Below are 13310 nucleotides of genomic sequence, written 5' to 3'. Positions count from 1 at the left end.
GGGGATGCTTCAATAGAAAAACATGACAAATTGTCTTATACTATTAGGGTTTTCATTTCTGTAAATCAAAATGAATACCAAAGTAGTTATAAACATTTAATCAAACAAAACTGATATGTAAAAGGTATTACACAGCATATGAATGGCACTTGCTAATATATGTCTGGAAATTGCATACACATGATAATGAATAAATAAAAACGTAATTCAAAACAAAATGACAAGTGTAGACACGTGGCCAATTATTGTCATATTAACTATCAGATCTGCCCTCTGTTCCCACTGATCTGTTATAACTGTTTGATCTGTTTGTTCCTATCCCTGCACATCTGGAGCTAAACCATTGTTACCTGAAACCCAAATGAAACAAGCGGTTTCCCTCCACTTATGCAATATAGGAGCACACCTTTGAAACAAAAGCATTGGATCAGGTAATCCTCACTCTTGACTTGTAAACCATTGTTTAATATTGGTGTAAATAAACTTCTGTCTATACTCTGTGGTTTTGTATCCTTCTTGAGGACAGCATTCTAATGATCAGTCTCCTGATGACCTTTTTCATTTCAGCATTTCTCAGTGCATAGATCACTGGGTTTAGCATGGGTGTGATCACTGTGTAAAAGACTGCAGCCAACTGGTCTAGGGGGAATTTTGTGAAGGGCCGTGCATATATGAATATGCTAGGTATGAAAATTAAGTTTACAACTGTAATCTGAGCTCCACAGGTAGACAGGGCTTTGTGTTTCCCCTGTGTCACATGTCTTCTTATCTTGAATAAGAGGACAGCGTATGAAATGAGAAGAATAATGAAAGTTATTATGAGAAGCAATCCACTGTTGGAGACCATCAGCAGCTCCTAATGTAGGTGTCAGCACAAGCTAGCTTGATGACCTGTGGGATATCACAGTAGAAATTTTCCAAGACATTGGGACCACAGAACGGTAACTGGAGGAGTAATGCAATCTAAACAAGAGAGTGCGCCATTCCACCCAACCATGACCTTGCCACTAGCCCTGTGCATATATCCCAGGTCATGATAGTCAAGTATTGCAAGGGTTTATAGATTGCCACATACCGATCTATTGCCATTATCATGAGCACAAGACCCATGGCACCTCCAATGAAGTGAAAGAAGAAAATTTGGAGGATACACTCATTGAAAGAGATAATTTTATGCTGGGAGAGGAGACCTGATAACAATGTAGGTGTGTTGATTGAAGAGTCAGTGACGTCTAGAAAAGCCAGGTTGGCAAGCAGGAAGTACATGGGCGTGTGAAGCTGGTGGTTCAAAATCACCATAATGATTATGGTAAAATTTCCCAAGCACGTTGCCATATAGACAATGAAAAAGACCCCAAAGAGAAAATATTGTAGCTCACGATTCTGCGTAAGTCCCAAAAGAACAATTTCTGTCACTGTACGGGTAAAGTTCTGCTGTTCCATGTATTAACTTCAATATGTACCTGAAGAAGGAACAGATGGAATAATGGATATAGCATAAATACAGAGAAATACTAATATTAATTCAATATTGACACCAAATAAAGAAAGTCATATGGTTTGGGAATTGTACTTTTTTCACAAATTAAGTCATATACCTTCAGCTCCAGTGCTAAGAAACCCTGCTAGAGCAAAACCAGAAGCATTACCAGGCAGTCTCTTTTAGTTCTGGATCCTAGGAAGTGAAGAGGAATAATTGGCATATAAAAATAACCCTACTTCACTCTTCTACTTATTCTTTTTTTGCAGTCCTGAAGCTATCTGTCTCTGAGGTTCATATATAATTCTTGAAGCCCCGTGGTTCAAAGCTGTAAAATCTGTGGGGCTACAGCAAGTAAACCTTCATGGAGAATTCCTCCCAGTATCCAGGGGTTTTCCACACAAGGATCATGAGCAAGCATCAGGAGATCATAATGATCAAATTCTTTCCCCTTATTGCTAAATATGAGAGAGGTCCTGGCTGCATCCTTGCTAGATGGGAGGGAAGTTGGGATGGAAACCTGGAGAATACCTTATTTAAAGAACTAAAATTTTCTGTGTATTTCTTTGCTATTAGAAGATTCGATCATCTATAACACCATTTAATGCAAGAATGGTCTTGAACGGATTATGTTTCTGTGTCTTTAGTGGGACTAGCAGGTGTTCAGTGTCACTGGAAAATGTCATTTTTACAAGCAAACCATTTCTTAGATATAACTTTAAGATGACAGGTTTAAAAACAGGGATTAAATAAAACTCTTTGTGCGTGTCAAGGCTGAAAGTTTCAAACTTCCTTCAAGATGTGCAGATTTATATTGCATTTTAAAAAAATGAAAAAGTTACAGAGTGGGTAGAAACTTATTTTTCTACAGAAAAAAAATAATTTGATATACTTTTAAAACATTTACATTGGAAAAGTTTGAAATTAAGCCATAGAAAAATGTTCATTTTGCTGCACTTCAAAATCCAAAATATCTATTAATATATTACTACCAGCAACAACAATGTTTAACTCAAGGAAAATATAAATTTTGATTCTCCCTACTTTCATCATTTTTTTCACCAGAAAAAAAAGAGAAGAAGTTAAGAATCACCCCCAGTTTCATTTGCACATACTGGTGTTCCTCTTCACTCTTTCTTGTTTTTATTTCCCAGCTGTAGTCTAGACCAGGGATAATGCCTTAGGGCCAGAGCAGTACTAAGAACCAGTAATGGAAAAGCAGGCTCAGAATTGCTGTAGGAAAGCTTTGGATACTCATGTCAGCCAATGGTTTGTGAGTCAGTTTGATCCTAGCTCCTCTAGATTACTTTGGAAATCCCAGTCAAGACCTGTAAAGCTTTTTAGGCCAGAGACACCCACTCATAAGTGCTAACAGTTATCTCCCAAATCAAATCTCTTTTCCCTTATCAATGTAATTTCTAAGCAGATTTATGCATTAACAATGGCTAGTCATAATACTATACTGCATATTTTAGGAATGAAATACCTCATGCAAACTGGTGTGCCCATAATCTCAGAGCAACTGCCTATGAATGTCCTGGAAAAGTAGAACCTTGGAGTTGTTTTTATCTCTCCTGATAGCCAAGGGAAGTGTACTTGGATCCAAAGAGCAGATATCTCTAGAAATTCTCCCCTTATAAGTTTTCTGATACCTGAATTACAGCAGCTGATAAAACCAAAGTCTCCTGGAAAAAACTGGGTACACACCTGACAGGATCAAAAAAAGTTGCCACTGTAAGTGTGTGGGGATTTTGTCACAAGGGAACTGATTTAACATTGCATGGAGGTTTTCATCTTTGCAATGTAATCATACAAACTCTGAAGGTCTTGCAAATACCCTCCTTTCAGAGTTGCCCTATTGACTTATTTGGCAGATTCTAGCAGGGCATTGGATCCTAACAGCTGAATAGAAATTGTCATTTCTTCTGTACCTCCTTTAACATATTCCCACAGTCAGCACTGATGAAAGCCCTGAGTTCCTATTGGAATGACTGGGGAACTGTTTTTACAAGTATTTAGGGCTAGATCTATATTATCCTTGCAAGTGCCTTGCCCCAAAAGCTAGATCTAAACCCACAGGGTTAGAAATGTAGACTTCCCCCAGAGTCCATGGTGAGATTTGGCTATGGGTACAGGTAAGTACTCTGTTTGGTTTGTGCAGCTCACACCAGCATCAATATTTAATTCAAAACACAGAGTACATTAATTTAATTTTATCCAGGGATGGCAGTGTAAGTTGGTGACAAACATTTGCCTAACAGTCTAGAACGTAGAGCATTCACCTTGGATGTGGGAGAGCTTGATTCTATGCACTTCTTAGTTTAAAGGGACTGAAACCCACATCTCCTTCCAACCAAGTAAGTTTCCTAGCCCATAGGCTATAAAATCATCCTGGAAAGGAAGCACCTTCCATGCTTCCTGCTGAAGTTGGGCCAGTGGACAGGTAGGAATAAAAAAAATAATGGAGCAAGAGAGAGCAAGAAGGAGTCTGACTTAGTAACAAGTGATAAGAGAAAATTCTTGAGTTAAAGAGACTTGATCACTCTGTTACCAAGCTTATTTCTGCTTTCTAACCAAGGATTACCTTAAATTAAATCCATAAACTGTTCTGGAAACAAGCAACAGAACCCAAGTTTCCCCTTCCCCAAGAACCGATACCTCAAAGCTCACCCACCTGAACTGTAACTAATTGAACCCTATTTAGCTGTCTCAGCAGAGACCAAGGACCCTCCCTGATATAAAGAATGGGAGGGGAAAGATGGGCTGTCAGCCAGCACCACAATCCAGATCCAAGCCCCCTCTGCTGAGCTTAAAGGAATGTGCACAGGGGTGTAGCCAGGTGAGCTGCAGTGGTACAGTTTTACTCCTATTTGATCCCTGGCCCACCCAAAATTTAAAACCAACCACCTGGCAGCAGCAGCAGCAGCAGCAGCATTTCTATTCAGGCAGAGGTAGGAATTCAATTGACTTCATGATTCACTATAATCTACCTGATTCTTTCTAAACTCTTCATTCTGAAGATGTGGTCTTGATGTTGCGCTAATCTTCTACCCTTTTTCTGCAATTCTGGTGTCTGTTACCTATTAACTGTTCCTGGTTAGCTCCTATTTCACAGCCTTACAGACTGTTTTTTACTCTAGCTAAAAGCATTAATTGACATGTGGAAAAGGTTAATTTAGAAAAGCATTAATACAGCTGTAGTCATGGGTGACTGGTGCCTCCCAAATCTAGGAGGCACCAGCGGGGCACGACTGGGGGGGTCCCCCAGCAGGTAGCCAGCAACCAGGGGTTCCCCCAGTGGCCAATTGCAGAAACTGGATGGGGGTGGGGGTCCCTCCAGTGGCCAGTCACTGAGAACACCAGAGGCGTGGTGTCGGCAGAAGTGCCAGAACATCTGCTGCCAGCGGAGCCAATTTCAGGGGGAGCATGAATGCTTTCCATGCCCCACTACCATCCAGACTGCTCACTTTCAAGGGGGGCACCAGCATTCTCAGGAGGGGCATGTGTCCCCCCGTGATCCTCCTACACATTGTCTATGGCTGTGCTAATAACTTTCCATGAACCATTGGATGCACTGTGAAGATGCTTAAGAAGGCTAGATTGAGCTTTATGAAGTGGAAAAAGAGATGTACATTTAATTTTTAAATGACTACAGGGCTAATAAAATAACATCTTTGGGGTTTTTTTGTTTGCCTAGTCTTTTATATTTTTTATACATGACATATAATATAGCAAATTAATGCTCATTCCAATAAAGTATACTTGTTTTTGCTTCAATCTTAAACTGAATAATATATATCTGGGCCCCTTGCACAGTACTAAAGCTTCCAGTTTCTTTTTAACTAGATGCAACTATATGTGGTGTTATACATGATAATGAACCACACCATCCATACCTCTCTTTTAAAAATCCTAGATGCACCCAAGAACATGCAAACCCCAGTATTGTACATGGGGTCACTGCAAATTTTGCAGCTTGTCTGGTGTCTACTAGATATTTATTCAATTATTTCTTTTTCAAGGAGGCTCTTAGGGACTTTGGGACTGAGAATGTCAAACTGTTTTATCTAAGCAGCCCTGAAATGCCTGTACCCTGCCCATGCATTGCTCCTCACACCCAAGCCACAGCCCCCCAGCCCTGTTGGTGCCCCTCACTCCCCACCCACAGCCTCTTGCCCCACCCCCAGCCCTGCTGGAGGGGCCTCCAGCTGCTAGGACTATGGGGCCAGGGACCTGGGTCCACAGCCTCCTGACCCTACAGCAACACTCAAACCCTGGCTGCTGCCCATGGAAAGCAGCAGCTGTTGCAGTGGAGTGGAGCACAGAACCGTTTTCCCTTCCTCATGGGTGGCATGGCTGAGGCAAGTGGATTAGGGCTGAAGGCTCTGGGATCAGACTCCCTGCCCTGCTGTCCTGCCCCTGGGACCTCCACAGCCCAGTGGGCAGGACATAGTGTGGCAGGGCAGAACAGGGTGGGGAGGTTCACTGCCATTGCGAGAAGCCTCACACTACTATGGCAAGGTGCCCCCTACCCACCAGGCAGCAGCAGGGGGCAGCAGCAGGGGGCACTGTTCCTGGGTGGGCAGGGGATGCCTTACCATGGTGGCACAGGGCACCCTCATCCCCATCGCTGCCCAACTTCCTCTTTCACTATGGGGGCCTTAATACCACCCCCCCACCCCCGCTCCAGATTTACCTGTAGGGAGCTGTGGGAACTGCTGTCCAGGCTGCCTGGCTGCCATGTGCATGTGTGAGTGTGTACATGCACATGCCAACCCCTGCCTGACTGCCTTCCTTCAGCTTCCCCCAGCCCCTTGCAGGCTGAAACTCTGCCAGCCTGCAAGGGGAAACCTGCCTTTTCCTGTGTGTGTGTGTTGTTTTTTTTCCTTTAAAGGAGAAAATCTGGGTTTTTCTTCTTAAAATGAGAAAATCCAAGTTTTACCATATTTTTCTGTGGTGAATGGAAAACTCAGATCCCCGGTAATGAATAAGAGAGCTTGTGTCCATATGGGAGCCAGTGCATGCAACGGCATTTTTTTGCACTTTGGCCACAGGTAACAGCTTTAGTTTGTGCTTCTGCCATTCCAACAGCATCAGCTGGTTCATCTGTGAAGTCACACATCTCTTCCATCTCTCCTGCTCAGGTGTATTCCTTAGTGAAATTCAGATCCTAATCTTTGGTGCAGATTTAGATTTTGGTTGCATTTATATCATATGTTGAGATCTTTGCCACTGTACCAAGAATCCCCTATGAGCGTGGCCTGCATAAAACAGTTTCCACCAGCCTTCCCAAACTCATAGTGGTTTCCTTACCTGGTAGCACTGGTATTATTGCCCATGTGAAGCCCATCACTGGGTCCCCATCACCTCTCAAACATTTTGCATCTGCTGTTTATTCTGATGATTCTGATGATGAATCAAGTCATCTACAGCATAACTATTTAACTGACCTCTTCTTAGGTTTTGATGCTACCATTTATCACTACACTATGTCAGCACCTTTCATAAACATTCAATAGCTGTATTAAATCCACTAATGGTTCTTTGACTGTTCTAGGGGAGGGGAGCTTTCTTGAGGTTTGTGGATTTTATGTTTGCTTCGTTCTGCTATAGAGGTTGATTCTGTTTCATCTAACAGTGTGGGAGTGGAGAGGGAAAGAGTGTGAAAGGAGAGGTTTCCTAGGAATGGTGCATAATTCTTAGATAGATGTCAGTGATTTCACAACTACTGAGACTTTCAGTCATTCTTTTCCTGGAAAGGTTTGCCAACAGAGCTTAGGGTTTCCTCCACACAATGAAGAAGCAATGGGAATTTTTCTGTAAAGCCAGGCACAGACATTATACTTTTATTGATATAAATGATTGGCAACTGGTCTATATCCATAACAGAACAGAACTTTGGTGCACACAGACAGGTTTAAAAATGGCAGCACCCAGTGTAAGATTCACCCCCATCCCCTCCCACTCCACCACCACCAAAGGGTGAATGTGTTTTCTATTTGCTACTGACCTAAACTATGTCACTTACAAAAAACACATAACTTAGATTGATTGTGCCTTGGGATTTTTTAATGTCTTTACCTAGCCTAAGTGTTGACATCCCTAAGCTTCCCTGCAAGTCATTATGGTAGTTCTTCTGGATTTTTGTAATCTCTGTGTTTCCACTATAGGGAAGTAGTAGGTAGCTAAACGTGCAAATTTTGGAAGATAATTTAATCATGTCTAGCTCTAATACCTTTCAAGCTGTCAGTCTGTATACCCCCAAAAAAACACCTTCTTGCTTCCCTGAATTAGCCTATTGCAAGGCCCTATTGCAAGACCCTGCTTAAACAGACAGGCAGAGTGCAAGGAAATCAGGATTTCTGTTTCATGGGAAATATTGCTAAGTTTCGGATTGTGTTTTCTGTCAAACAGGAAGATTCATCTCCCTGAGACATTCTCCTGGAAACAAATTTTTCAAAACATTATACTGTTGCAACTCAGGTAAAATACTTCTGGCAGCTTGGAAAACTGTTGTTTGTTTTTTACTTTTGAATTATGTTAAAAACTAGACTGAATATTAAGGCTGTGTGAAGCTCCATTAGTCGATTTGATTCGGAGAAGATTTGGCCTGATATAGGGACCGAATCTGCAAATCCAAATTGAATCGGGAGACCAATTAAAAGCTCTGAATCAATTCAAAGCATCCAAATTGATTTGAAAAAGGTCTGGAAAAGATTTGGCTTCTTTGGAGATTCACCCATAGACTAAACAGGCAGCTGACACACCTGCTTCCAGCTGGTAAGTCTGTTGTCATGGGTGGAGGGGGGAGGGATGGTGTGTGGGGGGGAAGGGACTGGGGCTGGGACTGGGACAAGCTGGCCAGCTGGGGTCAGAGGGTTCTGGATGTGGGCGCGGCAGCGCAGGGAGTGGGGGCTCTGCCCTGCTGCTGCTTGCCCAGCCAGGCCAGGGATGGCAGCGGGATGTGGGCGTGGCTCACTCTGGGCTGAAGGGGGCAAGCAGTAGCAGGTCATAACCCCCACTCTCAGCGTGACCATGCCTGCATCCCACACCCTCTGCACCAGCTGGCAAGTGGCAGCAGGGCAGAACCCCCACTCTCAATCCTGATGTGGGCATGGCACCCCTGTGAGCAGGTGCTATGCCCTTCTGCCACCCGGAGCAAGCCGCGCCTGATCGCGCCCTCCCCCCCTGTGCTGGGTGGGCAAGTGGCAGCAGGGTATAGCTCCCGTGGCTCCCCCTGCCAGGGCAGAGGCAGGCACAGCCAGAAGAGCTATGGGAGAAGCTTCCATGGCTTTCCTGCCCATCTCCATCCCCTGCCTGGTCCAGTCTCCTGGCACTTAAAAAAAAAAAGCAAAAAAAAAAAGCCCTACACTCACCAGATCTGGTAGTGGAGATCAGGGTGTCTGAGAGCTTATGGCAAAGCATAGGGCAGTGGGGGATCACTCTCCTGCCTGGCACTTGCATGGCAGCTGCCCCATGGTGCTCAGCAGAGCACCACGCACTGCCTGGGAGTTGGGGCAGCTCCACCTGTCAGCCAGAGCCCAGCACCACTCAGCTCCAGTGGCCCCAGTTCCCAGACAGTGAGCAGTGCCCTGTCAATCCATGCTGCACCTGCGCCATGGGGCAGCTGCTGCACAGGTGCCAGGTGTGAGGGGTGATCCCCACTGCCCCGTGCTGCACAGAGGGGCTCTGCCACGACTGTCCCAGTCGCTGCTCCTGCATCCAGTGAATGCAGGGCTTTTTTTTTTTTATGGTGCTTGGACAAGGTGGGAGCTGGCCAGGTGTGGGATGGGGCCGGGCAGGGAAGCCATGGGGGCTTCTACCACAGCTCCCCCTGCCTGGGGAGAGGCAGGCACAGCCGGAGGTGTTACAGGAGAACCTGCAAGCCACCCAGCTGTGCTTGCCTCTCCCCAGCCAATCCGAATCAGTGAATCTTTCCGAATCAGCATCGAATCTTCCAAAGCAGATTCAGCTGAATTTGTTAGGGACAGCGATCCAAATCTCCGAATCAAATCACTGTCCTCTGAATCGACTGAATCCTAATTGAATGCTTCCCTATTCACACAGGGCTACTGGATATGCTCATTTTTAAACTGGAAATGTTGTCTTGACATAAAGTTGTTTGGGTTTTTTTGTTTTTGTTTTTTCCAGAGCTGACACTCTCCTAAGGAACACTTTGAAAGCATTAACTTCTGCTAAATGGGCAGAAACAATTGGTGACAGACAGGGGGGACAAGGCTGAACTCCTCAACGAGTTCTTTGCCTCAGTGTTCCTAAGTGAGGGGCATGACAAGTCTCTCACTGGGATTGTAGAGAGGCAGCAGCAAGATGCCAGACTTCCATACGTAGATCCTGAGATGGTGCAGAGTCACTTGGAAGAACTGGATGCCTTTAAGTCGGCAGGCCCGGATGAGCTCCATCCAAGGGTGCTGAAGGCACTGGCCGACATCATTCCAGAGCCACTGGCGGGAATATTCGAACGTTCGTGGCGCATGGGCCAAGTCCCAGAGGACTGGAAAAGGGCTAACGTGGTCCCCATTTTCAAAAACGGGAGGAAGGAGGACCCGGGCAACTATAGGCCAGTCAGTCTCACCTCCATCCTTGGCAAAGTCTTTGAAAAAATTATCAAGGCTCACATTTGTGAGAGCCCGGCAGGGCAAATTATGCTGAGGGGAAACCAGCACGGGTTTGTGGCAGGCAGATCATGCCTGACCAACCTAGTCTCTTTCTATGACCAGGTTACGAAACCCCTGGACACAGGAGGAGGGGTGGATGTCGTATACTTAGACTTCAGGAAGGCCTTTGATACGGTATCCCACCCCATACTGGTGAACAAGTTAAGAGGCTGTGATGTGGATGACTGCACAGTCCAGTGGGTGGTGAATTGGCTGGAGGGTCGCACCCAGAGAGTCGTGGTGGATGGGTCGGTCTCGACCTGGAAAGGTGTGGGCAGTGGGGTCCCGCAGGGCTCGGTCCTTGGACCGATACTCTTTAATGTCTTCATCAGTGACTTGGATGAGGGAGTGAAATGTACTCTGTCCAAGTTTGCAGATGACACAAAGCTATGGGGAGAAGTGGACACGCCGGAGGGCAGGGAACAGCTGCAAGCAGACCTGGATAGGTTGGACAAGTGGGCAGAAAACAACAGGATGCAGTTCAACAAGGAGAAATGAAAAGTGCTGCACCTAGGAGGAAAAATGTCCAGCATACCTACAGCCTAGGGAATGACCTGCTAGGTGGCACAGAGGTGGAAAGGGATCTTGGAATCCTAGTGGACTCCAAGATGAACATGAGCCGGCAGTGTGACGAAGCCATCAGAAAAGCCAATGGCACTTTATTGTGCATCAGCAGATGCATGACGAATAGGTCCAGGGAGGTAATACTTCCCCTCTATAGGGCGCTGGTCAGACCACAGTTGGAGTACTGCGTGCAATTCTGGGCGCCACACTTCAAGAAGGATGCGGATAACCTGGAGAGGGTGCAGAGAAGGGCAACTCGTATGGTCAAGGGCCTGCAGACCAAGCCCTACGAGGAGAGACTAGAGAAACTGGACCTTTTCAGCCTCCGCAAGAGAAGGTTGAGAGACGACCTTGTGGCTGCCTTTAAGTTCATCAGGGGGGCACAGAAGGGAATTGCTGAGTATTTATTCACCAAGGCGCCCCCGGGGGGTTACAAGAAATAATGGCCACAAGCTAGCAGAGAGCAGATTTAGATTGGACATTAGGAAGAACTTCTTCACAGTTCGAGTGGCCAAGGTCTGGAACGGGCTCCCAAGGGAGGTGGTGCTCTCCCCTACCCTGGGGGTCTTCAAGAGGAGGTTAGATGAGTATCTAGCTGGGGTCATCTAGACCCAGCACTCTTTCCTGCTTATGCAGGGGGTCGGACTCGATGATCTATTGAGGTCCCTTCCGACCCTAACATCTATGAATCTATGAAACTTAGATTTTTCTGATGGAAACACATTGTGATGCCAAATTTCCAGCCAGTTCTCAGGAGATGTTTTACATACTAGAACAGTGGTTATCAAACTTTTTTGGACTTGAGGCACCCCTCACTGGACTCGAGGCACCCCTCAACAACTTTTGTAAATTGAGTGGTACCCAATTTTAAAAACTAATTTATTTCTTACAATGGTTGCCTCCCTGCAGCTAGGCTGGGCTATAGGGCAAGGGGGGACTTGAGACTGCATTTATCTGCCCAGCTTATCTGCTTATTTCTTCACACCTCACTTATCTCGTCACACATCACAGGACCCTTGAAAGGATCTGACAGCACCCCAGAGTGCCCCCTGGTGGAGACCCCTGGTGGAGAGTTATAGTACTGGTAGCAGAGGCAGAGAAAACTCCAGGAAAGAGATCAGAGAAAGAGGGATGGTGTTGTGCGACCCCAGGGGAAGCTTTCCATATAGCTGTCTCTGCTCCAACTTATAACTAATTTCCAGTGAACTCTCCTTAAAGCCCACAAAATATTAGGCATTTTCATCTCTGGAACACCACTGTGGGGTCCACCACTGTGGGATCAGGGGAAGACAGGAACCAAAAAGACTGATAGCTGAAGTAGTCTGTGTACCACTATAGATACTCATAGACTAGAAAAAAACAAACAAACTATTCTTACACATTCTGATAAAAAAGAAACCCACACAAATGGGGGCATCTCACTTAGGGGTTTCTTCATCAAACTCACAAAAAGGTTGTCATTTATGTAGGATGACTTGTGTGCTTAGCAATGTCCTGACCAGTCTTCTCCACCCTGCATTTGGGTTTCTTATCTAACCTCCACCAACCACTTCTGAGATAGTCCTCTCACTTTGTCTTTCCACCCAACCCCATCCAGCTGTGCTTCCCATTCCTATCACGGCCAGCTTTCTCACTCATTTTCTTGATCCATTCTAGCCAGATAAGTCACTTGCCTCTTCTTTGCTTTGCCTAGTTATCCAGCCAACTCCCAAATTTAGTGAACAGGAGGACAAGGTGCCTAATTGGGACCAGGACACCTAAGTTTTGGGTGTGCTGAAGCCTAAGTGGTGGTTTGTAGGGACAGGTTTACACTGGCTGTGGAAAGCATTTGGGTACATTAATGAGAAATAAGCCAGTTCCCTTATGTCTAAGATGCATGTGACTAACCCATCATGTTTAAGGAGCAGATGTCTCAGAACAGCCCTGAATATACCTCTGCCCCACACTCAGACTCTTAGTGCACTGAGTGGTGCCTGGCATTTATATGTTAGATGAGTGATGAGCCTCCTTGCTATGGAAGTGGATTCAGCCCCCTCTTTTGCCCAAAGTTACACCCACATCTCCCATTTTCTAGGGGAATGTATTTACCATCAGACTGTTAAGGATCAGGTCACTCTCCATGATCTTGCTAAGGCTGTGGAGAAAGGAGTGCTATATTAACTAAAGAGAGCAGGCGCCTATAAGGAATGCTACTCTGCAATCTACTGGTTAGTGTATTCCACAGCGGAGGGTTACTTCTGGGTCTGGACAAAGCTTCTATGAGCGAGCCTGTCATTTTTCTGGATAGCAAGGACAAGGACCCAAGTAACATCATTTTAATGCAATTGCTCTAACCACTAGTCTACAGACTCATCCTCCTTGTCAGTTATGGCCCTTATCCAATGACCCTTGACACCATTGGGAACTAAACTAGAGACCACTAGGACTTAAAAAATGACCCCAGTGGTATGAACTACCCTGAGTCACAGCCAGGATAAGTGTCACTGATTGTTTTGCTATATAATTCTTAGCTTCATCCTTCTTCCTTCTACACAATTACTTATGGTTATTCAGTCTTTCATACTCCTTTATGGAAATATAATCCAAGCTAA

General features: G+C 45.3%; 1 pseudogene; it reads right to left on the bottom strand.

Moving 5' to 3' along the window:
• Positions 1–490: 490 nt before the first annotated feature.
• On the bottom strand, positions 491–1443 carry LOC102561053 (olfactory receptor 4D9-like; annotated as a pseudogene).
• Positions 1444–13310: the final 11867 nt, after the last annotated feature.

Source organism: Alligator mississippiensis, chromosome 7, assembly GCF_030867095.1.
Source record: "Alligator mississippiensis isolate rAllMis1 chromosome 7, rAllMis1, whole genome shotgun sequence".
In the NCBI taxonomy this organism is placed as follows: Eukaryota; Metazoa; Chordata; order Crocodylia; family Alligatoridae; genus Alligator; species Alligator mississippiensis.
Note: the sequence above shows the minus strand (reverse complement) of the source record. Positions and strands in the feature narration are given on the sequence as shown.